General features: G+C 35.2%; 1 protein-coding gene and 1 long non-coding RNA gene across 2 annotated transcripts in view; both read left to right on the top strand.

Annotated features, from left to right (window-relative positions):
- The window catches only part of ROBO1 (roundabout guidance receptor 1), a 383,921-nt gene that overhangs the window by 9,686 nt on the left and 349,384 nt on the right, over positions 1-24,851 (top strand). The window lies entirely within an intron of this gene.
- On the top strand, positions 154-644 carry LOC128474534 (uncharacterized). The gene is made up of 2 exons (XR_008346360.1): positions 154-334; positions 406-644. It is a non-coding gene; the product is annotated as an uncharacterized LOC128474534 (long non-coding RNA).

Below are 24,851 nucleotides of genomic sequence, written 5' to 3'. Positions count from 1 at the left end.
AACTTTTGTGGTTGAAAACAAGGCAAAAAGGTCTGGTACAAAGTCAGGAAACACAGAAGTGCACCAGAGCTCAGAGAAGTGGCTCATATAATGTGCAACAGCATACTGAAAGGAATATGAAAAGATTATTATTATTATTATCATTATCTTTTATTTATATAGCGCCAACAGTTTACGCAGCGCTTAATACAATACATATATTCAAGGGGTATGACAAGACAAGAATTGACAGACTAAGACAAACCGATACATTAGGTGGAGAGAGCCCGGCTCACAAGCTTACAATCTTGAGGCAATGGGGTGACAAACATAAGGCACAGAGAAAGGGTGAGAGGTAGTGTGGGGGGTATCAGTGACGGGTGAGAGGTAGTGTGGGGGGTATAAGGCACAGAGAAAGGGTGAGAGGTAGTGTGGTGGTTGTATCAGTGACAGGGAAGTTCTAGCAGCTAAGATGATGCGGCTTCTCTGAAGAAGTGGGTTTTTAGATGTTTCTTGAATGTCGGGAGGGAGGGTGAATGCTGAAGGTTCCTTGGGAGTAGATTCCAGAGATAAGGGGCAGCCCGAGTGAAATCTTGTAGACGGGAAAAGGAAGAGGTGATAAGTGAGGAGGAGAGCCTTAGCCCATGGGAAGAATGTAGTGAAAAGATGCTCTGAATAGCATAGGAATGGGCGCTTAGAGTATTATTGTTGCATAAAAATGTACACAAAAACAGTAAAAGGTCTCTAGGGGAAGCCCTAAGTCTCAAGGCCTGTTTCTTCTTTGTTCCAACACTCACTGCCAGCACTACACCTACCCCCCAAGCCAGTTTAACCCTGCACTCAGGATAGATTTGAGTAGCCTATCTTGAGAGGTTCCCATATGTGTATATAGGGAATTGTAACACAATTCTAAGAATGTAGAACTTACTGTCGCTTCAGATGTGTTCTCAATGAAGTTTTCCAAATATCATAAACCTACAAATAACTTATAACAAATAACTTATATAATGCAACACTCCTGAACTGTATGCATACCTGCATGAATAACTACATGCAAACTATAATAAATTCTTAAAAAATTTGAAACTTATCCAACAAAACAAAAAGAATAAAATAAGAGCATTCTGGCTGCATAATGCATGTACCTGATGTCACATCCAGTTATCAGAACTATTAAGATTTGTAACCTTTGAGTAGGTGCTAAATCTCCAATCAATTTATGTAACAGTCACCTTGCTGGATCTAAGCAAAATCTCTCAGTCAGCACAAACACAACAGCCGTTTTGGTTAATTCAACACTGGCTGACAGAATCTTGGCTCATCTTCTCAGTCCGCTGTGCAGAGGCAATATCTACAAAATGAAGAAACAGACTATGTGCACCTTTCAATGCCCTTGGGTTGCTTTTATATGGACTTTTATCCACACCTTTTCTCTTTTAATTTCATCTAAATAATGCTTTGCTCTTTAAAGATCATGCATCGTTACCTTTCTGTTGCTCAGGCTTCTGATCTACTGTATATATTATAGTCGATTTCATTAAGTGAAATAATGACAAATCAGAGCAAGTGGAACTCAATTAAAATATGATTTATAGAGTTTTCAATGGAATATGGAGAGGAATCTTTAATGGAAAGATGGTAGTAGATTATAGGATTTCACAGAGAAAAGCAGAGGATGCCAAGCCGTAGAGTGGCAGGTCCAGAGCAGCCTCTCTGCCTCCAATCTGGGGGCAGATCCCTCTATTGAGTGATTATGCTTCCTTGTGCATCATTGCTCAATGGGCTGGTTCCAAGCGAGGTGTCTGATCTCACCAACCGGCTGATTTACACGGATGACGTTTTCCGTGTCAGCATCGTAACACAGGTTCCACAAGATGCTGTCCTCAGGTGTCGTGCCTCCTTAATAGGTGGAGAGCCTGGACATGATATTATATCCTGACATTCAGCAGTCAGGATAGGTTCTGCAGAGGGGGTGGCAGGGGATACTGTCCTGGGAGAAGCCGAAGGCCATTTTAGCTAATTTCACTTCCAACAAAGAACACCAGGAGAGCCTGAGCTACTTCCTGACCATCACTGTGGTCTTTGTTGGCCATAAGCAATGGATGTATATGTATCACAGCGTATTGCTGACTTTGTCCTTGGTCAGTATATAGCTCAAAAGTGATATTCTTATTTAAGAATTGGTTTAAATGCACTGTGTTAGCTTTTTAGACCAGTTTACTCTTCCAAGAAGTTTGCTGTTTAATTAGAATTGTTTCATGCCTATGTTTCACTTTTTTATGTTTAACTTAATCAAATGCTCTCATTACTCTCTAGTTCTGCTATCTAGACAAATTGTGTTTTTATCTGTTGGCATGGAATAAAGATCATTGTTTTCTTGAACAACTTGGTTGAATTATAACCTTGGTTGTGAAAACGATAAGGCTGGAACCGTTTCTGGGTAATGGTTCTTGTAGCTATAAATTCAATGCTTCTTGTAAAATGAAATCGCTCAGAAATGGTTTTCTATCATAAAGAACAACTACGGGGATGTGATATGATATGCGTGTTATTGTTATGTCTACAAAGCTAATAACAGAAAGAGTCGTAAGTTACTCTTTGACAGATAATTTAAAAATGGCATCGATTAAACCCATGTAAAATAAGAAGGATGACACTATTTAGGAAGGGAAATCACTGGTAAAAGGTCACCTTGTTATATTGATACAATTCTGTAGCAATTTTGTATATGAAAGCATAGATAAAGATATAATATCTATCTAATGAAAAATGTTACCCGTTATGCACACTTTATCTTTGGTTAGAAAACTATAACTAGTTATAAAAAAATATCCGACAATCCATTTATCATGAATGTAAGTGCCTTTTTAAAATATCTGGCATTTTTTAGTGTCATCATATGAAATGCCATTTATTATTCGGTGTAAGAACATAGTGATGTCATAGGAGATGACTCAAGGCTTATTTTTATTTTATTATATAAGTTTGGTCATATTATTTTTTAGCATTTACCCTATGAGTAGAAAGTAACGATAGAGATGCTATTGTGATGCGTCTGTTCTATGCTTACTAGATAGTGCTGTCTTTTCTAGCAACATTATGAGCGATCTTTTCAAAACATTGCTAGATAATCACTAAATACGAACGTATCCATGCCACGTAAAATGTAGCCTTTTAAGTGTAATAAGTCATGAGTATAACTGAAACAAAGACTAACTTAAAGGGCAGTATAATGTCCCTGACAGCCTCATCAAAAATTATATTAAAGTACTTTGTGAGTATTTTAAGATGCATTTTTACAAGGTAAATAAAATAATAAATCACTTATGTTATTGGGAAGCTGCAGCTCCAGAGCTGCTTGAAGCATCTGATCACTGGCATGGTTTCTCAATAGATCCTCCCAAGACATTCGGTGCAACAGCACTTGAGCTGATTGACGGCAAGTAAACCACGTGTCAGCCAAACACATCTTTTAATCGGTGGGGCAGCTGAGAGGGGCGAAGGGGCAAATACATATGGCGGGTTCTGCAGAAGCCCACATGCATTTGCAAGGGAGGCACCATGTTCATTTGAAAAAGGGCCAAACAGCTATTGTTTGCATTAATGTGCATATGATCTTTAAATAGTTTCATTACAGGCAGGGAACTGGTCATAAAACCACATTTGCTTTATCTTGGGATGCTTCTACCACTGGGATCCACTGGTTACATGACTGTAGTAGCCTCGACTCCCGGGCTAGGCCCCCTGCAAGAACCCACAAACCTTCCCCCCAATAAAGACACGACAACCATAGATTTTGGGTGTAAAAGGCCACAGCCGAAATTTATTTAAATGCAGGCCATTGCCACGCATACCTAAAACCAAAAATAGGTGCGTTAACAGGACAATGACCAACACACAGAACAATAAATAACATAAATTAACATAATTCAACATTAACCATTTAATGTAAACCATCCCAAGCTTACCAGGTTATCCAGGAACCACACAGGGAAGGACATACCGAGATGCCCAAACCCAAACCTGAGGTTCCCAGTTTCACCTACCAGGAAACCTCCCAAAACCAATGCTCTCCCATCAGCATTAACCCCCTAGATACCTGGTAAGCTACCGCACGACCGTGACAACAAACACACACCAGAAGAACACAACACACAAAAGGAATAGGGAGGGAGGGTGGGACAAACAGTGAGTGTTAGGTGAGCCAAAATGGAGACTGATCCAGTGGCGCCAAACCCCTAAATAGCCCACCATTAACCCCTCCCCCCACATTCAAAAAATGCCGTCAGGACCTATCCCTGCTCGGCACACAGTCAACGGCCCACTAAGGCCCATTCTGAGCACGTGGGCTTCAATAGACTCGGTAAAATGCTGATCTCTTTTTTTCTTCTGAAAGTTTCTTAATCTTCTCTTGCGGTAACTGCTATGAAAACCTTTTTACAATCTCACAAAGAGTTAATACGGTAACGTGCATATGAATAATAATTAAAAAATAATTTTAGCATTTGGTTAGGAGCCAAATCGTTTCATAATAATAATGGTCATAAATCAAAATTCTTACCAGAGTGTTAGCTTGTCTGAAATCCCTAGATCAATAATTGTACCCAAACAATGAGGTTCAGGATTAATTGCTTTGGATCGGTTAATCAGATTAAAAAGCATGCAGTACATTTCAATTACCTGCCTAAAGCAACACCGTTGCTATTTAAGTCCTTTTTTATTAACTTCAATTTGTGAATTTAAAATCAAATCAGGACTTTAACCCTTGCTTCTTCATTGGACAAACTAGTTTATTTTGTAGTTCCTTTCTGCAACATAATACGAACTCATTGATTTTCTAAGAACGCCAGCAAAATGAGGTAACCCATAGAAACATAGAATTTGACGGCAGATAGGAGCCATTTAACCCATCTAGTCCTGATTTAAAGACTCAAACTTTAATCAGCCCTCGGTCTTGTCTTAAATTTCGGAGAGTCATTGACCTGTCCTTTGCGTATTCACTGTACTAACTTCTACCACGTCTGCTGTGAGGCACATACCTGCCACCACATGGCTACAAAGTACTCTGTCACCCCCAACAAGATTCCACTGTGGCACATCATTTACACCCAGGGGTCCACAGTCCGCTTAAGTGATTCTACAATGTTTCGGTGGCCACTTCACCAAAGGTCCGGGCATGCAGTAGTAGAGATAGCCTTGTGCGTAAACCTTTATGAACTGCAATAAATAAAGTACGGAGGTATCACACACACATCAATCAAAGAGTGAATTATGTTCAATGGTTCTTTTCCACAATTGAAATCCAATGATTTAGAGCATACAGTTTCTACAGTTCTCAAAGCGACCGGTGAAAAATATGACATTGAAAACCAGCATGTGGAATTTGGTTCAGTATTATTACATTTTGGCTCCCAATTTACATTGTAATTTGTTTCAAACCTAATTTACCAATATTATTATGCGAACATCGTATATTATAATGTCGTACTGGCTCTGGAATCGTGTTACAAATGTATCATTTTCCATTGCTTTTTTTTATCTCATCATCCTGTATCTTGGAAGCTCTGTCACACCGAGACATGACTTGGAGGGGGAACAATGCAGTCTGCTGTATGTGAATAATTTAGAAGATGTTCATAGACAATGTCTGAGCTCCAACTTCCAGCTGACGAGCGGAAACTTGTAATTATCATATATTTTCTACTAATATTTTTCCACATGAAATGTGTTCTCGTGATAAATTATTAGAGAAAAATACGACAAGGAAAGGTAACAAAAGATAAGAGAAAACCAAAAGGAGTTGGGTTCTTATTTAGAAATTTGATCCACGATCTGTAATAGATCAGGCAGATTGCTGGCCAGAGGAATTTCCATAGCAAGTTCTGGGCCTGCTGACAATAACTGTGTAGTATAAATCAAATGAAATCACTAAGGTTCATAGATCTGGGGAAATGCAGGCTCACAGTTACAGACTCAGCACTATACAGAATATTCTGGCTTCATTTGTACATGTCAGATTATATGGTTATTTATTAAAGTGGTGATGGCCAACCGGTTAAGTAGAAGCCTTGTGTGACCTGCAGAGGCATTTCTGTTCTGAACTTTGATGAATAAGGGGATATATCGATATCACGTCGCACAATTTATTTGTAGCCTCTGTTCTTCCTCTGTCAATTATAACTCTTCTGCTGCAAAAAATGCGCAAGGTAATGTAAATATGGTGCAACTGCTCCATGGGTAGAATTAAATGGAAAAATAAAAGAAATTATTGGTAGAGAGAATTTGTTATAAGACTTCTAATAACAGTAAGCATGGAGAGGTCTAGTTACCAAAAATGGTCCCACTATAGACGTTATAATTATAGGGGATTTTATCCACTAGTTATCAAAAATCTACGAAAAAGCTATAGAAACAGGGCCGGCCCGACAATGGAGCCGAGTGGGGCAACCGCTCCAGGCGGCACTTTTGAAGGGGCGGAACTTCGCCGCCCCAAGCCCTTCGCGCCCCTCTCTCTCCTCTGCGGCGAGTCTCCCTGTTCGGTCTCGGTGCCGGCTTGTAATGCTGAGATTTCCGGCGATCAGCCAGCACCGAGACCGAACAGGGAGACTCGCCGCAGGACTGCTGAAAGGTAAGTACAAGGGGGGGGGGTAGATATTGGGGGGGCAGCAGGGACGGAGGAAGATGAAGGGTAGATAAGGGGGGGGCGGCATTTTATAGAAAATATATCTTTGGGTGGTTTAAAAGTTAATGATTTGTCTCAAGTGGTGATGGAGCCAACCAAGTGCCAGGCTTTACTGAACCTTCTGATCTTAAAAAATGTAGAGATTCTATCTATGATCATAATATATCTTATCGGGCTAACAATGACACTTAATTTTAAAAGAGCAACTATCATGCGCTAAATGTTTCCATAAATATAATTAACTATGATGAAAATGTAATTGGAAAACATGGGAAAATGGCAAAATGTTGTTATACTAAGAAGTATATAATTTTAACCTTTTAGGAATGAAGACAAAAGAAATCAAGAAAGGTCAATGCGACTTAAATGTAATAATTTACTTTATGCAAAGACATAAATACTGAAAAAAAAGTAACTTAAAACAGAAGGAACCATTAATGTTTTAACTATAAAAGCCATAAATAATCCCGTAAGAGACAATCTAACAAGACAAGATAAGAAAGGGAAGTATGATTGCCAATGTAAGACCAAGCCTAAACAGTTGTTCAAATATATTAATGCAAAAATAATAGGGAAGATTCAATGATGTAATCAAGAAAGCAAACATAATGAATAATGTATTCTCAGCTTTTTTAAGACATATAAATGAAGTGCAGTGGGTCTATGAAGAAAAAACTACGATAATCCCATTCTCATTATATAAGTGGTTAACTCAAGAGGAGGTCAAAAGGCAAACAATTTGAGATTAATAAGGCGTCGGGTCCAGGTGGTTTTTACCCAAGGGTTTTTGGAAGTTCATTGAGGTTATGGCGAAACCTCTACTTTTAACATTAAGGGACTCGTCTGGTGGAGTGCCACAGGACTGCTAATGATCCTGTTATTTAAAAAGAGATCACCACCACAACTGGAGAATTACAGACCAGTGGGTTTAACATCAGTAATTGACAATTACTTGAAGGAGTAATTTGGGATGCAATGCTACATTATACTGAAGCAAACCAAATGATTAACATGCTTTGAAGAATGGCTCCTGCTAAGCAAACCTCTTGGCTTGTAGGATGAGATAAGTAGAACGTTAAATCTAGGTAAGGTTGTACACAGATACCTATTCTATACAGTCTATTTATATTTTCCTAAGGCATTAGATTCATTGCCTCATAGGACTTTATCTCAAGGTATGCTTATTAGATAGTATGTATATTTGGACGAAAAGCTACTTTAATTTGCAAATTTCTGACCGTTTATTTTGACACACGGCAACAAATGGCATGGGGTTAAAAGTCACCTCATGATATGTTATTTTGATTAAATAAAGCGAATGGTCAGAGAAATGTCAATTATCATTATTGATAAATGCAAGGTAATGCATGTGTTGAATAAAAACACATATGCTAATTATGAGCTAAATTGTCTCAGATTGGGGCAAATCATTACTTGAAAAAGATTTGATGGTACTAGTTGACTCCAAACTCAGTGCCAAGTACCAGCTGCTATAGCTAACAAATCACTAGCATGCATTAAAACTGTATCAATGTAACATCTAAAAGGATGATCATGCCTCTGTACAAGGTATTAGTTAGGCTCTGTATAGAATCAGTAGCCACAGTAGCCACTATTTTAAACAAAGATAGATGTTCTCAGTAAGGACTGTAAAGCTCTGGCATTCACTACCTATTGTGATGGTGATCTCAAGTACTACTATAGATTTATTGGCAAGGGTATTCAGAAGTACATGTAGCAGATTAAAAGTGGTTCATCCAAGGACTGTTCTGGTTCCTTATGGAGTCATGAAGGATTGTGTTCTCCCTTTTGAGCATATTTAGCATGTGGCATTGCATGGGCTGCGTTGAAGAAGGGACTTCCCTAGTACATAATAAAATCTATATTTTATTCTATATTTCAGATTTTGTTTGTGAATAGACTCTGGGAACTGTAGTCCACAGTACAGAGGTCTCCTCAGCCTTTTCTCAGCATAAACAGTAAGACTGCTGTCTGCTGTAATTGTGAAAACCTGGGAAACTTCCATATGTCCAAATTTCCATAAAAAGCTAAATAGTGGGTTATAATTTCAGAAAAAAATATCTGTTTAAAACTTCACTTCAGATGACGTTATACGTATGCCCAAAGACCCTCCAGTCTTCTATATCTAAGCCTGTGTCCGGCAGGGAGAAACACATCTCTGTATTTAGAATTCCTCAAACATAGATATTTTAAACATATATATGTTTAACTCACACATGTATGACTCTAAAGCTGACCCTGCGTATGATATCGAATTTGTAATATTAATATATAGTAGTTACATTTCATAGATAGATAGATAGATAGATAGATAGATAGATCTGTAACATCCTTGCATTGCATTCATTGTCTGTGGAACTGTTTTATTTATGTTAAGGATGAAAGAAATGGATAGAATGTGCTGGTGTTGACTTGTTAAGATGGGTTGAGGACTAATAAATACAAGAGATGAAAAAAAATCTGGTGGAGTGGAAAGAAAGTGAACAAAAGGCACCTTGATGGAACAAGGAGATGGAACAAAGGGGCAATATACTATGATACAACAAAGGCCTTTACCTTCCTCGAACAAACTGGCACTTTATACTCAAGCTATGGCCCTTTTATAGAAAATGAACACTATTGAAGGTTAAAATCACCAAGCAGAAAAGCAAAGAAGTACATTTTTGTTTGTTTTGTATTTCATACGTTACATCGCTGTGTATATCCACTGTGTCAGCAACTACATCTTAATGAAACCTATAAAGCACAGGCTAGTTTTCCTAAACAAATGATTTTACCTTACTAAGAGAACAGCCTCCCAGGCTAATACAGTAAGTGAATTTAAACTTGCATGATGTAGGCATACCGCCATCCTGAATCTAAGACAAGATCAAGGACTGATTAAGATCTGAGTCTTTCATCAGGGAAAATGGGCAGACTAGATGGGCCGAATGATTATTATCTGCTGTTAAGTTCTATGTAACATAGCTTGTCTGTTTCTATTACTGAAATTGTTACCTATTACTTTTTGTGGTTTAAGTGGTGGGTTTCAGATCATGAAATGAGTACTAAATAAACATAGAAAGAATAAATCTACTATATTATTATGCATTATTCAGCCATCAATCAATCGTGTTTCTGTGTGCCTACCTAGCAGTCTCTGTGTATGTACTGTATGTCTATCTGACTGTAAATCAATCATTTAGTATCAATAAGTACATACTTGCAATGATAAATGGTAAAAACATACTGATAAAGGCTTACAAACATTTATATACAAGAGTACAAGAGTTGAAGATAAAAGTTGGAAGGCTTTACAAAGTGGAACAGCCTTCCAATGGAGGTAGTGCAAGCGAACACAGTAAAGGAATCCTAGAAAGCATGGGATTGTTAGGACTTACCTCCGTTGTGATGCTTGACCGAGACACTCCAATTCCTCTTAAATCTCTCTCTTAGCGACATGAGGCCCCAGATTTCCTGGTGGATTCCTCTATTTAAAGTTGGGCTTACACTTTCTCCTTGGTCTTTGTCGGTGTGGCTGGTTGGTTGTTGTTGCTGTTTATGGTGAGCGTTTCTTGGTTCCTGGCCTGTTCCTGTGATGATGACTCTAGTCTGCTGATTTGACTTGGTTCCTGTCCAATCTGTTTTTGATTGCTGACCTGCTTACAACCCATGGCTTCACTGTCGCCTACGGCTGCTGTTCTGGCCTGCTTGTCCTTGGTACCAGGCTCTGACTTAGTTTGGTTTTAGAGTTTGGTTTTCTGCTATCCAACCTACGCACCTGGGTTCTGCTACCTTCATTAAGCATTACAGGGGTATGTATATATATATATATATATATATATATATATATATAAAAAGCTATCCTAAAAAGTAAAATAGGCTTTATTAGGGCACATCAGATGGGACAATTGCTTTTTTTCTGTGGTAATAATCTATGTTTCTATTATACATATCCTATAATTTCATTTTCACAAATTTACTGTATGTATATTTATTACAGTGTATGGTGGGGTCAATAATAATATATAAATTCAAAGATTAGTTAAGCTGGTGTCCTTTAAAGTGAATAAGTCCAATAAAATTGCCAATTTTTATCTAATATGATGTTATGAGTTGCTTGTGAGTACATGCGAGTGCATGCCATTTTTAATTGTGTGAGTTGTACGAGTGGGACCTATAACCCCCCTCATATCATCCCATGCCCAGTTGGATGGGGGTAAAAAAAAGATAATCCAATAGCATGTACAGAGCCGATCTATGGCTCCCCTCCTTGTTCCATCCCCTGAAAGGGCCATAGGGCCCTTCTATGCCCCTCAACATTACATGCCCCTTAACATGTAAAAACAATTATTTATTCCCAAATATTTTTTCTTTGAAAGAGTGATATCTTTCATGAAAATATCAGTGTCATTTACCACCTTTTTATTAAATTAACAAATTCCTTTTTGATACCAAATGAATTAATAATGTACTTGATTTTGAACATGCAGCATTTATTTAGTGTTGCCATTATGAGGGCTGACTGTGTGGAGCTGTCGACCAGCAGCCCACCAGGCATTAAGTTTAACCAGTCATTGCATACAAGTTGTAAAAGCCGAACACGTTCTGTTTTTTAATCTTAAACTAGGAAACATAGATTGTTGTGGTGTGCAACTGAGCTCAAAGTCTCTCTTCAAACGTATTGGTCCGCAGTTCATATACCTTGACTGGGACATTACAAACCATAACTTGTCTTCCACCTTGATATCCTAGAAAGTTTACACAGGGTCGTGTCTAAGCTGAAGAAGGATCAATATGCTTTTGAATCCCAGCCCATTCCTGATTCCAGTGTATGTTTCTTAGATCAGTGAAGGTCAAGGTATGGAATATTTTAGAAAGAAAAAGTTGTGTTGCACAAATACAGACATGCAGACATCTTAACAACATGTATTATGTCCTAATGAACTTTTAGCAACTCAGCCCTTTAATTATTTGATCTTATCAAACATTTGCAGCACGTGTCAGTAAATTATATACTTTTCTGGGGGGTTCGATATATTTTGGATCATAGAAACCGAATGTGACGATCCATTTATCTACCACACTCTCGGTACAGTAAAATCTATTAGTAAATAGAATTAACCATTTCACTATTAAATGGATCATTTTTCTAACATAAACCATAGTCTTACCGATAGAATAAAGCAGTTATAAAGACTTGACAATATAGCACATTTCTATATGGTGTGGGTTATTTTGATCCACGGTATGCATCACATAGATCAACGCACAGCCGAATTCGCGTTGAATTTCTCTGTATGCACGTGAATCACTACTGCTTGCTAACTAAAACGCAGTCCATTGATTAAAAGAGTTTTAGAACCCGTCCGCATCTATATTCTTAACTTGTAGCCAACCGACTCAAATTGACACAAACAAGAGACCGGTAAAGATTAATTGCTAATTTTATCTGTCTGAACCACATGTGCTGAGCTCTAGATTATGGCAAGATAAGAAGTATGTCTACTTTTTTTCCCCCTAAAGGCTATTGATCTTTATCACATTGAAGTATAAGTCATTTATTTTCTGGAAAGAAAGCCATCGGCAAATACAACCCATAAACCAATGTCCTGGTAGCCACTATATACATGGATCCGTACCCCTGGCATAACTTGTGTATGATTACGTTATTTTGGTGCTGGCAAATATGATCCTTTTTTTCTAGAATCAGATACCTGTTACAAGGGATGGGCAGCTACATGCTAAAGCCCCATAGGAACCAATGAGCCATGTCCTTGACATTGACTTCCTTGTAGGTACTCTTCATGGATCCATACTTATTACCAAACATTTTTATTTATAAAAAATGCTAATTATTGCAAAAGTACAAGGTAAATAGTATAATTTTATATCTACCCCCCCCAAAAAGTAAAAACAAATGTAGTCAGAATCCTGCTCTTGAGAACTTATTCCAATCAGAGTTTAGTTGGGCCCATCATAATTTGGAGATCTGGTCCAGCAAAAGACCTTGGCTGCCTAGTAATTCTTCTAAATGGGCCAGTTAGTTTCTTTGATGTCCAATCACCCTAAAGATCTCTAGGACAGAATTTGACACAAAAAATAAAATTTGGTGCATTTTATGCCAAATATGTATCTTATACTTGGAAGCGCAGTAAATATTACGAATAGATCCATATATTTAAATGATATGTAAATTTACCATGAAATATAATTAAATATTTTTTAAATAAAATCTCATTATAAACAACACATACTATTACTTTACTCTACCCATCGTAACTTGTGGAAAAGTTGAATCATTGACAAATAAATAGAAATAAACAAAAGATAGTATGTTCTCTCTCAAAGCGATCATTAATAGAGGAATGTACTGTATAACAATTTCTCATATTCAGAATACATCTATAGACTTTAGGAATGATTAAATAAAATAGAATTCCTATCTAAATCAATATAGATTGTCAGTTAATACGCGTTTAATGGAGCGCATACATCTTTATTATACCTGGCCCTTTGTCTTATTTCTCATTGCAGGGCTGTATCTCACAACCGTGTTAGCTTATAATAGGCAGCTGAGCAGACTTGACCTTTGGTAGCTAGAATATTTGTTAACAACAATACAAACAGAAATCCATTCGGTGACATTCACTTTGAGAACATGCTTTAAGAAACATTCTAAACAGAGCCATAGCCCTTAAAATGTTCTTCACTTCCTTAAAAATGTAAATGTTATGGAATTAGTGAGTACTCTTTCTATATAATATTCATTAAAAATGTAAATACTGTGGGAATATTGAGCGTTTTGAGTAATTACTGTACATAAAACCATGTTTAAGTACTATGCATTGCTGTTGAAGAGATTATGAGTATAATTCCTAATGTATGATACTTTGGTTGACAAAAGCTGATATCAGATCAAAGGACTCAAGTTTCCAAATTATTTCTTGATCATACAGATGAAGTAGAGACTTTTGGTCTCGGAAACTTGTAGTTCACTAACCTAATGTTAAGGGTTATTTTTTTTTACCAAATTTGATTTTTTTTTGTGTTAAACAAACTCCCAGTCCATTCAATGTCCTCTCTCTTTTTGGCTTTTTCCATTGCAGACACTTGGTAAATTCTACTGTATGTTTCTCCAACACGTTCTAGTTGTTCCCAAGAAGTTTGCTGGTCAGGGTTGTGTTGCGGAATAATTATATAAACGGTTTATAACACAAATGAAATTATCTTCAGTTTGGGTTTATGTGTGTTTCAGGTTTTGCACAGTTTGTATTTTTACTACTACCAACCTATATGTGAACTTGACATAAACACATCTTTAAACATTAAGGACAGCACCTCAAGAGAAGGCTATACACTGGAGGATGAAATGTATTCTCCATCCACTTGGTGTCCATGACCCATGGGCAGTTATATACACACCCACCTGACACTTTTGTAGATGTCTTTGTTTAACATTTACTTTATTTTAGGGGTAATTCTGTGAGCTTTATGTGGTCTGGAAACCAACAAATTTGAACTTCAAAGTTCCTTACAAAATTAGCATCATTAACTTTCATTAACTTGTTAGCAATTCGTACTGGCAAATAGATGAGTTCTATACAACTTAATTCTTGTCGCATCAGTCAAGTAAAGGGTTATGACCTAACTTTCTAGTTACTAAAACCAAATTTATCAGTTAATTACTAGCAACAATTTATAGTAGGCGTTTAATATAGGATTTGATCATAATAGCAGAGCGAAGGTTATGATTGCTTATTAGGGGATAATTGACAATAATTATCATCATTGCGATAATTGTTTAGAGCAAAGGAAATTTGAACTATTGTGTCCTTTTAAAAAAAAAATATATAGATTTTTAGAGGCTTTTAATTAAAAAAAAATAAAGTTCTTTGGTTAAAATTGAACAAATAGTTTGTAAAATGTAACACAATTGCATGGTAGCGAAAAGAATTCACCAAGCGTTCAGAATAGACCTTCTAACTCAATTACGGATATTTATCTCTTGTCTGCAGGTTATTGATTTTCCACTTATCAATTCACAGCTTATTTTTCAAGTCAACATAAACCTTTATAAGGGATGAAGTAAAATCGATTAAAAAAATCAATTGATAGTTGAGACCTCCACACTACTTTTAGAATATTATCCTAAACACACTATATAATCTGGGTGATTTTCTACGGCTATATACAATACTATATTTATAGTTGGAAGTAAAGCATTGCCCAAAATGTCTTGGTATGCTGAAGGGGACAAACTGAGACATTTTCCAACAATAGAAACTGGTATAGATGCAAAGAGGGGGGACCAACTACATATTAATGTATTTAGAATGCAACGTCATTAAAGTCCCTGTTGGTGTAAAGGTCAAATGTCCCAATATGTGTGTCCATACAATGTATATAAAAAAAACACTATACTATATATATGGATATATATATATATGGATATATATATATATATATATATATATATTTATTAAAAAAAACATTTGGAGATTCATGGATTATGGGTGCTGAACAAGAACTTCTTGAGGGTAAATATGTATAATATAGTTGTTTTCTATAAAATAAAAATTATTACTACACTAGCTGGAAGATCAGCCAACACATGAGTATAACAACAGCGTGAGGCCACCCATGTACATCTGTACGCCCAACTACATCATCAGCTAGCCACTAACTTAAAGTGCCAGGGCCACCTCAGGATTGATAGTCCGGCCCTGGTTGACAGGAGAGTTTTCAGGAGAGCTGTGTTTCGTCTCCTATATGTTATGAAGGTCCAACCTGCAAGAAGACCTTAGCTGGCCGTGTATGCTATATAGATAAATTAGTGAGAATTATACATTATATGGGATCTACTCAGCCCTTCTTGCTTGCAAAACTTGCTAGTGTTGGGCCTTCATAATAAAGAATGAGGGGAGGAAGTGAAAACCGAAACTATACTGCAACCTGCAATCCTATTAATAATGGCTGCTACTTTGTGCAAAAGGTTAAAAAGGCCAGTTCCAGACACTGTTGACTGTAAGCTCTACAGAACAGGGACCTAATCTTCTAATGTACTCATACCAAGTGTAAGTTGATCAGAATGTCTGCAGACTACTGTACTTCTTCTTCCACTGTACTTATCCCTCTCCATTATACTGCAAACTGCGAAGTACTAAATACATCTTTGCGATTGATATATATATATATATATATATATATATATATATATATATATATACTGTTATTGCTGTTCTCTGTGTTCACTCTGTATGTCAGTGATATCCCCATCGCCTTAGGCTTTCCATCCGATTTTGTTACATTTTATAATAGGGACATCTGTCATTTAAAATGCTTGGTAATGTTAGGGCCCCTGGCTTTTTACAGCGCAAATGGACATTATGAGGCTATAGAAAAAAGTTAAACATTTTATTCACACTCTAAATTATTATATTTTATACACCTTTAGGTGTATTTTAGAAGGCTTAGAAACCGTCACTACTTATATATGATGTTAATGCAACGCTAATCATTATTTGTAAGTTTGTTCTAAATGTTTACATTGTTTATTACTTACATCAAGAATACTTTTGTTTTTTGTCACGCTGGATAATTTTTTCTTGTCTTACACATGTTTTGGGGCATGGTTTTACTGCAAATTTTCCCATCAAGTAACGGATTAATGAAAAATAGGATACTGTATTCAATGACAAAATGATCTAGTTATTTTAAATAAATGTAGTTATTTTATTTCCTTAATATTTTAAATTAAATATCCCACATTCCGAATTTCTTTACAGCAACTAATAAGCACGCTCTTATGCTTCTGGCTGTGTTATAAGCTTCATTTATACTTTTAGAAGGTCTTCTACAGACTATAGCATAGTAGAGAAATATAAAGTGTATAGTAAGGGATAGAGTTAATACTTATATTTAATATCTATCTATCTTTAAGGGATTGTTACCAGATGAAAGGACACAGAGTATTACTTATGTGAGATGATGTAGAACATCTTTATGTTAAAATGAAATGGAATGATATACAGCCTTTCAGAAACCTACTTAAATAAATTGGCATTCTAAATTTATTTCCATGGTAACTTGCAAAAAGTGTTAACCTTTTGCTGTACATTATCATTCTTATGTTGTAACATGGTAGGGAAGTTTAAATGGCATATTAAAAGATGAGCCCAAATGGAAATACCTGTAACTTCTATTTTTATTACTATTATTAGTTTATAATATGGCAAATGTGTGATATAAAAGTAGAAAAAAATGTTATTTGAGAAGTGTAGGTTAAGATGAATTACTATTTACTGATTGATATAACTGTTTCAATATCTTAAAGCAGACAGTGCTTGTTACCTAGAGAAAGCAGCTTGTAATTTCCTAAGTGCAGGCTGCTTTTTTTCCTCTGGATCTTAAGATAACTTTAGATTCTTAAAAGTTTAGCAGTAAATTCGTTTGTGTTATTGGTATTGAAACAAGTGAAATGGGCAATTGCTATTTTTCATTTAACTAAAACAATCTAAATTTGTAGATGTTTATGTCAAATTCTATGCATAATTATTTACTATACAATGTAAACAGTTTGGAAACAAAATAGTGTGGAGCCTTTAAAGTAATTTTCCGTAGCTGTACACCACAATATTAATAAATTGCCTTGAAATGAGATTAGATTTAATTTACTTAATCTTATTTGTTCATCTTTATTATGAAATATTGAATAAAATACCATACATATAAACCCACTCACTTTTTGATAATATAAGCTTTTGATTAGCAACACATGTCAATTTACATTTAATTAAAAAACAAGCGCATGTTTCAAAAATTGTGTTGATATTCGTATGACTTCATTTTTCTTGGAAGCAAAACATACTATCAATTAGCATAAAATTATATATTTTCTGAGAGTGATGTAAAGTACAGGAAAAATCCCCATAGACAAATTATATTCTAGATTTTTCATATACCTGTTATATGGAACAATATTGATTAAAACATTTCTTGTTACTGATAGAGCTTTGCAAATGTCTCAAACCTTTGGCATAAACATTTCTAGGTTTATAAATATAAATTGAAGTCTCTTAACCCCTTGATGACAATTGGCGGTTCGGGTACGTCATGCATAAACATCCAGTTAGTGACAATTGACGTGCCAGGACTGTCATGGCTTTAAACGGGTGTAAAAAGCAATCTATTTTCACTTTCTGCACCCAAACGGTGTTACTGTAATGCCTCGATGTCAAGGCATTCGGCAACACCGAGATCGGAATCAGGGGCCGTGTCTGGCCTCTCCCTGGGGGCGTCAACGACCGCCATACACTGTATGGCTGCGGAGGCCCGTTTTAAAAGAGTTTAAGTGATATGATACAATCAAAATAATGACATCTAAAGAAAGCCCTTCTTGTCCTGACAAAAACAATATATAACTTGTGTGGATTTCCGTAAACGGGAAAGTAGAAAATTATAGCTAAACACGAGCGCCGCAGAAATGTCAAGAAGGGTACAAAAAATAAAATCACAAAGGGGTTAATCATTGCTTGATTTTTTTTTATAAACCTGTATATATTGGTGTTGGTAATAGACAACATGGTAAACTTTTAAATGTTTAATTATTTAATCTACATTGTGGTGTTTCCATCACTTTTGCCAATATATCCATTGCTTTTTATTAATGATAAACCGTAATAACCTTGGCCCATTCAGTGCTTTAGTCTACTTTCAGGTGGAAGCCAAACTAGAAAGCTATTTAACAATTTCAAAATTCCATCCAGGATTAAGGTGCAGCCAAAAAAACACAAAATCCCGATCTAAACTACCTAAAACCCTCAAATTAGGAACCGTTGAGGAAAGGAATAACCCCTGTTCTCCTAAGGGAACAAGAGGCCCTTTAAAAGAATACCCAAAGAACAAAAGGTGCCCTCTACAAAACCTAAGAGTGCTGCCTTTGGATTAAGAATCACGGGAGAACAGCAAAGAGATGACTGGATCTGGAATTACCCCAAAAATACTATACACGTGGATATAAAAAATATACATACATGCAGGATAGATAGATAGATAGATGGATAGATAGATAGATAATAGATAGATAGATAATAGATAGACAGATAGATAGATAGATAGATAGATAGATAGATAGATAGATAGATAATAGATAGATTGATAGATAGATAGATAGATAGATAGATAGATAGATACTAGATAGATAGATAGATAATAGATAGATAGATAGATAGATAGATAGATAGATAGATAGATAGATAGATAGATAGATAATAGATAGATAGATAATAGATAGACAGACAGATAGACAGATAGATAGATAGATAGATAGATAGATAGATAGATTGATAGATAGATAGATAGATAGATAGATAGATAGATAGATAGATAGATAGATAATAGATGATAGATAGATAGATAGATAGATAGATAGATAGATAGATAGATAATAGATAGACAGACAGATAGATAGATAGATAGATAGATAGATAGATAATAGATAGATTGATAGATAGATAGATAGATAGATAATAGATAGACAGACAGATAGATAGATAGATAGATAGATAGATAGATAATAGATAGACAGACAGACAGATAGATAGATAGATAGATAGATAGATAGATAGATAATAGATAGATAGATAGATAGATAGATAATAGATAGCCAGACAGATAGATAGATAGATAGATAATAGATAGATTGATAGATAGATAGATAGATAGATAGATAGATAATAGATAGATTGATAGATAGATAGATAGATAGATAGATAGATAATAGATAGACAGACAGATAGATAGATAGATAGATAGATAATAGATAGATAGATAGATAGATAATAGATAGATAGATAGATAGATAGATAGATAGATTGATAGATAGATAGATAATAGATAGACAGACAGACAGATAGATAGATAGATAGATAGATAATAGATAGATAGATAGATAGATAGATAGATAGATAGATAGATAGATAATAGATAGATAGATAGATAATAGATAGACAGACAGACAGATAGATAGATAGATAGATAGATAGATAGATAGATAGATAGATAGATAATAGATAGATAGATAGATAGATAATAGATAGCCAGACAGATAGATAGATAGATAGATAATAGATAGATTGATAGATAGATAGATAGATAATATATAGATTGATAGATAGATAGATAGATAGATAGATAGATAATAGATAGACAGACAGATAGATAGATAGATAGATAGATAGATAATAGATAGATAGATAGATAGATAATAGATAGATAGATAGATAGATAGATAGATAGATTGATAGATAGATAGATAATAGATAGACAGACAGACAGATAGATAGATAGATAGATAGATAGATAGATAGATAGATAATAGATAGATAGATAGATAGATAGATAGATAGATAATAGATAGATAGATAGATTGATAGATAGATAGATAGATAGATAGATAGATAGATTGATAGATAGATAATAGATAGACAGACAGACAGATAGATAGATAGATAGATAGATAGATAGATAATAGATAGATAGATAGATAGATAGATAGATAATAGATAGATAGATAGATTGATAGATAGATAGATAGATAGATAGATAGATAGATCGAAGATCTTCCATTGTACTGCAAATCCACACTGCAGTAAAATAACACGTGCTGTGATGTACCAATACTAAAAATATAAAAACAGAACCACTTAAACTAAAACTATAATTAAATTATCTAAAGTGATTTTTGCAATATTGCAAAAATATTTGAACATCGTCATAACATGAAAATGTGTGAATTTTTTTTAATATATATGATTGGAAACACTTTAAAAAAAATACTTACATATTTGTGGGAAAATATTACACCAGCATTCCTTTAATGATGATGCTAATCAAAAGTGTATGACTTTGACATGACCTTGACTTAGATATCACATGGATATTTGCACATTTTACTTACGTGTTCAGTAAATGAAGGTGGCAAGCCTTATATCTGATCACTTTCTGTAATGACCTTGACTATATGCAAATGTGAAATTTGCTCAATAGGGACACCGTGGCAACTCCTCAATTTGACTGTGAAATTAGAGTATCGTGTATTTAGACTGAAATTATACACATGCTGACCCAGCAGACTCTTTATGTTCAAGTGATATTTTATTCTTCATCTTACGCGTGCAATTTTTTATATAATTAGGAGAAGATGTTGCTAATGCAGAATAATACATCTGATTTAAGGAGAATGTGTAAAACACTTCACTTTGTTCTTTATATATATATATAAAAAACCACGTAAACCAATGTTTGCTTTCCACTGTATAATGGTATCTTAGTTCCCACGAGGAACCGTCTCTAACTGGATTCCTGGAAAGCAAACAATTAAATATGTTCATCTGGGGTATTTAATACTCTGTAGTTGGTACATAAATATTCATTACATTTAATCCCTAATACTTGCTGAAACATTATTTTACAATGATGTAAGATTTGCAAGGCTTGATATTTTCGATGCGTTTTAGTATATAATTTGCAAAATCTATAAGAAAAATAGAGACTCTTTGATACTAATGCCTTTTTACTTTTTCTTTTACATATCATCTGTTTCCAAGGGCCAATGGCATACTCAGACCTAGGCCGAGAAGGGTTTAGGTGACAGAACCTATTGGGCGATTGACCTTGTTTGTCTTCCACAGCTCTCCATCAACAATCTCTTTTTAAAACAGTCCTGCCGGATGCACAGACCTCTATGAGAGTTTTATGCATAAACTAATGTTAAGCTCTGTGATATGATGTCATATACCAGCACTCGGGTCATCGTGGGTGGCTTGGTATTTCTGAGGAGGAGGCTGTGAGTGCAGTCCGGGATCTGGTCCACCATAAATACAGTACTTCCCAGAGTTCCAAGGGATCTCCCCCTGATTGACCAACAGCAGCAGAGAGATGCATGCAAAGTCTATGCCTACACCAGGACAGTCCAACGTGCTCCTTCAACCCCATGCAGCTTGTCCCCTTCTGAGGCTAAACTCTGGGATATGACCTCATACACTGGAGTTCAACTCTCTGAGGCTCACTGTTGTCTGTGAAAAGTAACATGTTAAAAAATAGTTTTAATGTGTCTATGAAATACATATTTATATAAGCTTTACTGTTAGTATATTATTATTATTATTATTATTATTATTATTATTATTATTATTATCTTTTATTTATAAAGCGCCAACAGTTCATGCATCGCTTAATACAATACATATATTCAAGGGGTCTGACAAGACAAGAATTGACAGACTAAGACAAACCGATACATTAGGTGGAGAGAGCCCAACTCGCAAGCTTACAATCTTGAGGGAATGGGGTGACAAACATAAGGCACAGAGAAAGGGTGAGAGGTAGTGTGGTGGTTGTATCAATGACATGGAAGTTCTAGCAGCTAAGATGGTGCGGCTTCTCTGAAGAAGTGAGTCTTGAGATGTTTCTTGAATGTTGGGAGGGAGGGTGAAAGCTGAAAGTTCCTTGGGAGTAGATTCCAGAGATATGGGGCAGCTCGAAATCTCGTAGATGGGAAAAGGAAGAGGTGATAAGTGAGGAGGAGAGCCTTAGCCTATGGGTAGAACATAAGGATCGAGTAGGAACGTAGGCATCGAGTATATGTCACAACTGGGGATGTGAAGTTAGGCTGGAGTCACAGCGACAATTAGACTCTCAGGACCTCAACAAGAAAGAACTGATTGGAACTCCTGTTATTAAAATAATATCTTATTTTAAATGTGTGTGTTTTAGGTGAACATTTCAAAAAAGATGTTGAGCTTTAGTGGAAGAACTGCTGCACAATTTCCAAACATTAAAGCAGCAGAGACCAGGAGCTGTCTCGGTCTAATCTAAACCCACAATGATTTATACACAACCTACTGATGCTGATAGCTTATTAAATGCTAGAATGTTTCATCTGATAAAACCGAAGCATCCCATACCATTTAGTCAATATCTTGGTGTTAAGAGAATTGCGAGTGATCCGTCTAAATTTCCATTGAGATTGAGAGACGAAGTTCAGGGAGAAAAGTTACAGTCCAAATCTCTTGTCTCAGGAAGATAACGTTGAGAGGTACATACAACTTACAAATAACACACCCCAAAATGATAATGCCCTTCAAATTGGAGCCGAGTTCTGCTTATATCCATGTACTGTGTGATTTATCTCCAGGCCATGGGAAATCCCACCGCGGAATAAAATTAAATCATCTCTAAATCCATACCAAAACTCTTATGTGTCTCTACCACCATTCTGGGGTCTAAATAATGACCTGTTTTGATATCTAAATCTCATAATGTGGCATGATTTCTGAAGATACTACTTTTCACCGCTTTGAAACATACTTGTGGTGCACATATTTATTTACCCCACCATCCCAGAATAGGAAAATGATAGATAATATTTAACTCTCTCACTTCCCTTTCATATCTTTCTACGCATCTGCATCTGTTAAGTAACGCTTGCAATGTCTTTAAGAAATTTTTGATTCCTGTCCAACACCTTGGGAAGGACAAGCGGTAACTTAATCAACCTGTTTGATCGGCCGCGTTATTATAAATATATGTGCGTGTGTTGTCGTTTCTTGCTTCCGTTTGTTTTGCTGCGACCTCTGGTAGAAGGAGTCGGTGTTTGGTATTTAAAGATGATATTCTTCAAAACAATGACATATTAAGGTCTTGTATTACAACCTTTATGTTGCCACAGTGAGTTATGAGGTTCAACGGAAGGTAACGGAAAGGTCTGCTTCCAAGCTGCTTGCAAATAAATTGTGACATTAAAAGATGCTTTATCAGTTAATCTCATCACTATTTTAATTAATCATATAGTTAAATAGTTTTATTTGCTTTAAACATTCCAGTTGGTATAAATGGTTTAAATAAACAGTTTAACATTATAAAAGCCTTGCCAGATTAGAAAACAAAATTACCCTTTTCAACATACGTAATATATTTTATCAGCATCTGACCACTTCAGGTTTTAGTCTTTAATTTGACGTGTTGTTAGAATTAGACAAAAATGTGTAAGAGGAATACTAATTCTGACCTATTAATCTTTAAACTACTTAAATTAAGTTAGTAGTTTTTGTGTAATATGAATGCACTATTTTAAAAACATATATACTTTTTAAAGTTACAATTACAATATTACTACTCTATATTTATTTTCATTATAATTTAGTTTTTTAAATATATTTCCATATTTTCTTTTATTTCGAATAATTGGGACACTGTTTACTATATTGTGTCTGAGTAGATACAAATTGTATGTAAAATATCAGTTGGATTATAATATGCCAACTATTAAAGCTATTTCTAATATATATATATATATATATATATATATATATATATATATATATATATATATATATATATATATATATATATATAATCTTGCTTTAACTTGTCAATCAAAATCCACTATCATCTGATAATAGGATTGATTCAAGTGGGGAGATAAATCAAGAAAACGAAAAAAAAATGATAAAAAGCATAGATATTGAGATAGAATGTATAATAATTTATTTCATTTTCTCCACTGCATCTATGGGAGGATTGCTGCTCACGATTTATCTTCGGGATTGAATCCAGCCCAATGGGTGTTTTTTGTTGTTGTTGTTTACATACATTTAAAAAAAGCAAATAAAATCACATTCAATTGTCGACTGGTGCAAAGTTCAATATTATCATTGGAGTCTGAGAAATATGGATTTGTTTCGTTTTTGTAATATGTACCTGTCAACACAATGGCTGGATTTATTTATTAATACAGCACATAACGCACTCTGGGGTCTATTTACAGAAGGCTCCCTAATGAAAACCCTGAAACAAAAAGCTTTGACAGTAATGAGATTTGCCCTTTTGATAAATTGGGTTAAGATAGTTTGCACCAGTTTTGCTACAGTCTCGCAGAAGGGTTTAAATAAATAAACCTAACTGGTAAATAGTGCAGAAATATGAACGTTTATGACTTTCAGTCTGTCAGTGTTTTCATTTACATTTTCACAAAAAAAAAAAAAAACAGAAGAAACTGGAGGCAGCCAACAGTATGGGTTTTTGTCAAATTCACATTGATGAAGACTGAAGAATGACATAATTCTACGTGTATGTTAACATTTGGTTGTATAGATCAAATGAGCAATTTCATATGGATAATAAATTA

The sequence above is a fragment of the Spea bombifrons genome, chromosome 2, assembly GCF_027358695.1.
Source record: "Spea bombifrons isolate aSpeBom1 chromosome 2, aSpeBom1.2.pri, whole genome shotgun sequence".
Taxonomy (NCBI): Eukaryota; Metazoa; Chordata; class Amphibia; order Anura; family Pelobatidae; genus Spea; species Spea bombifrons.
The sequence above is the reverse complement of the archived record's forward strand: the minus strand, read 5'-3'. Positions and strand labels throughout refer to the sequence as shown.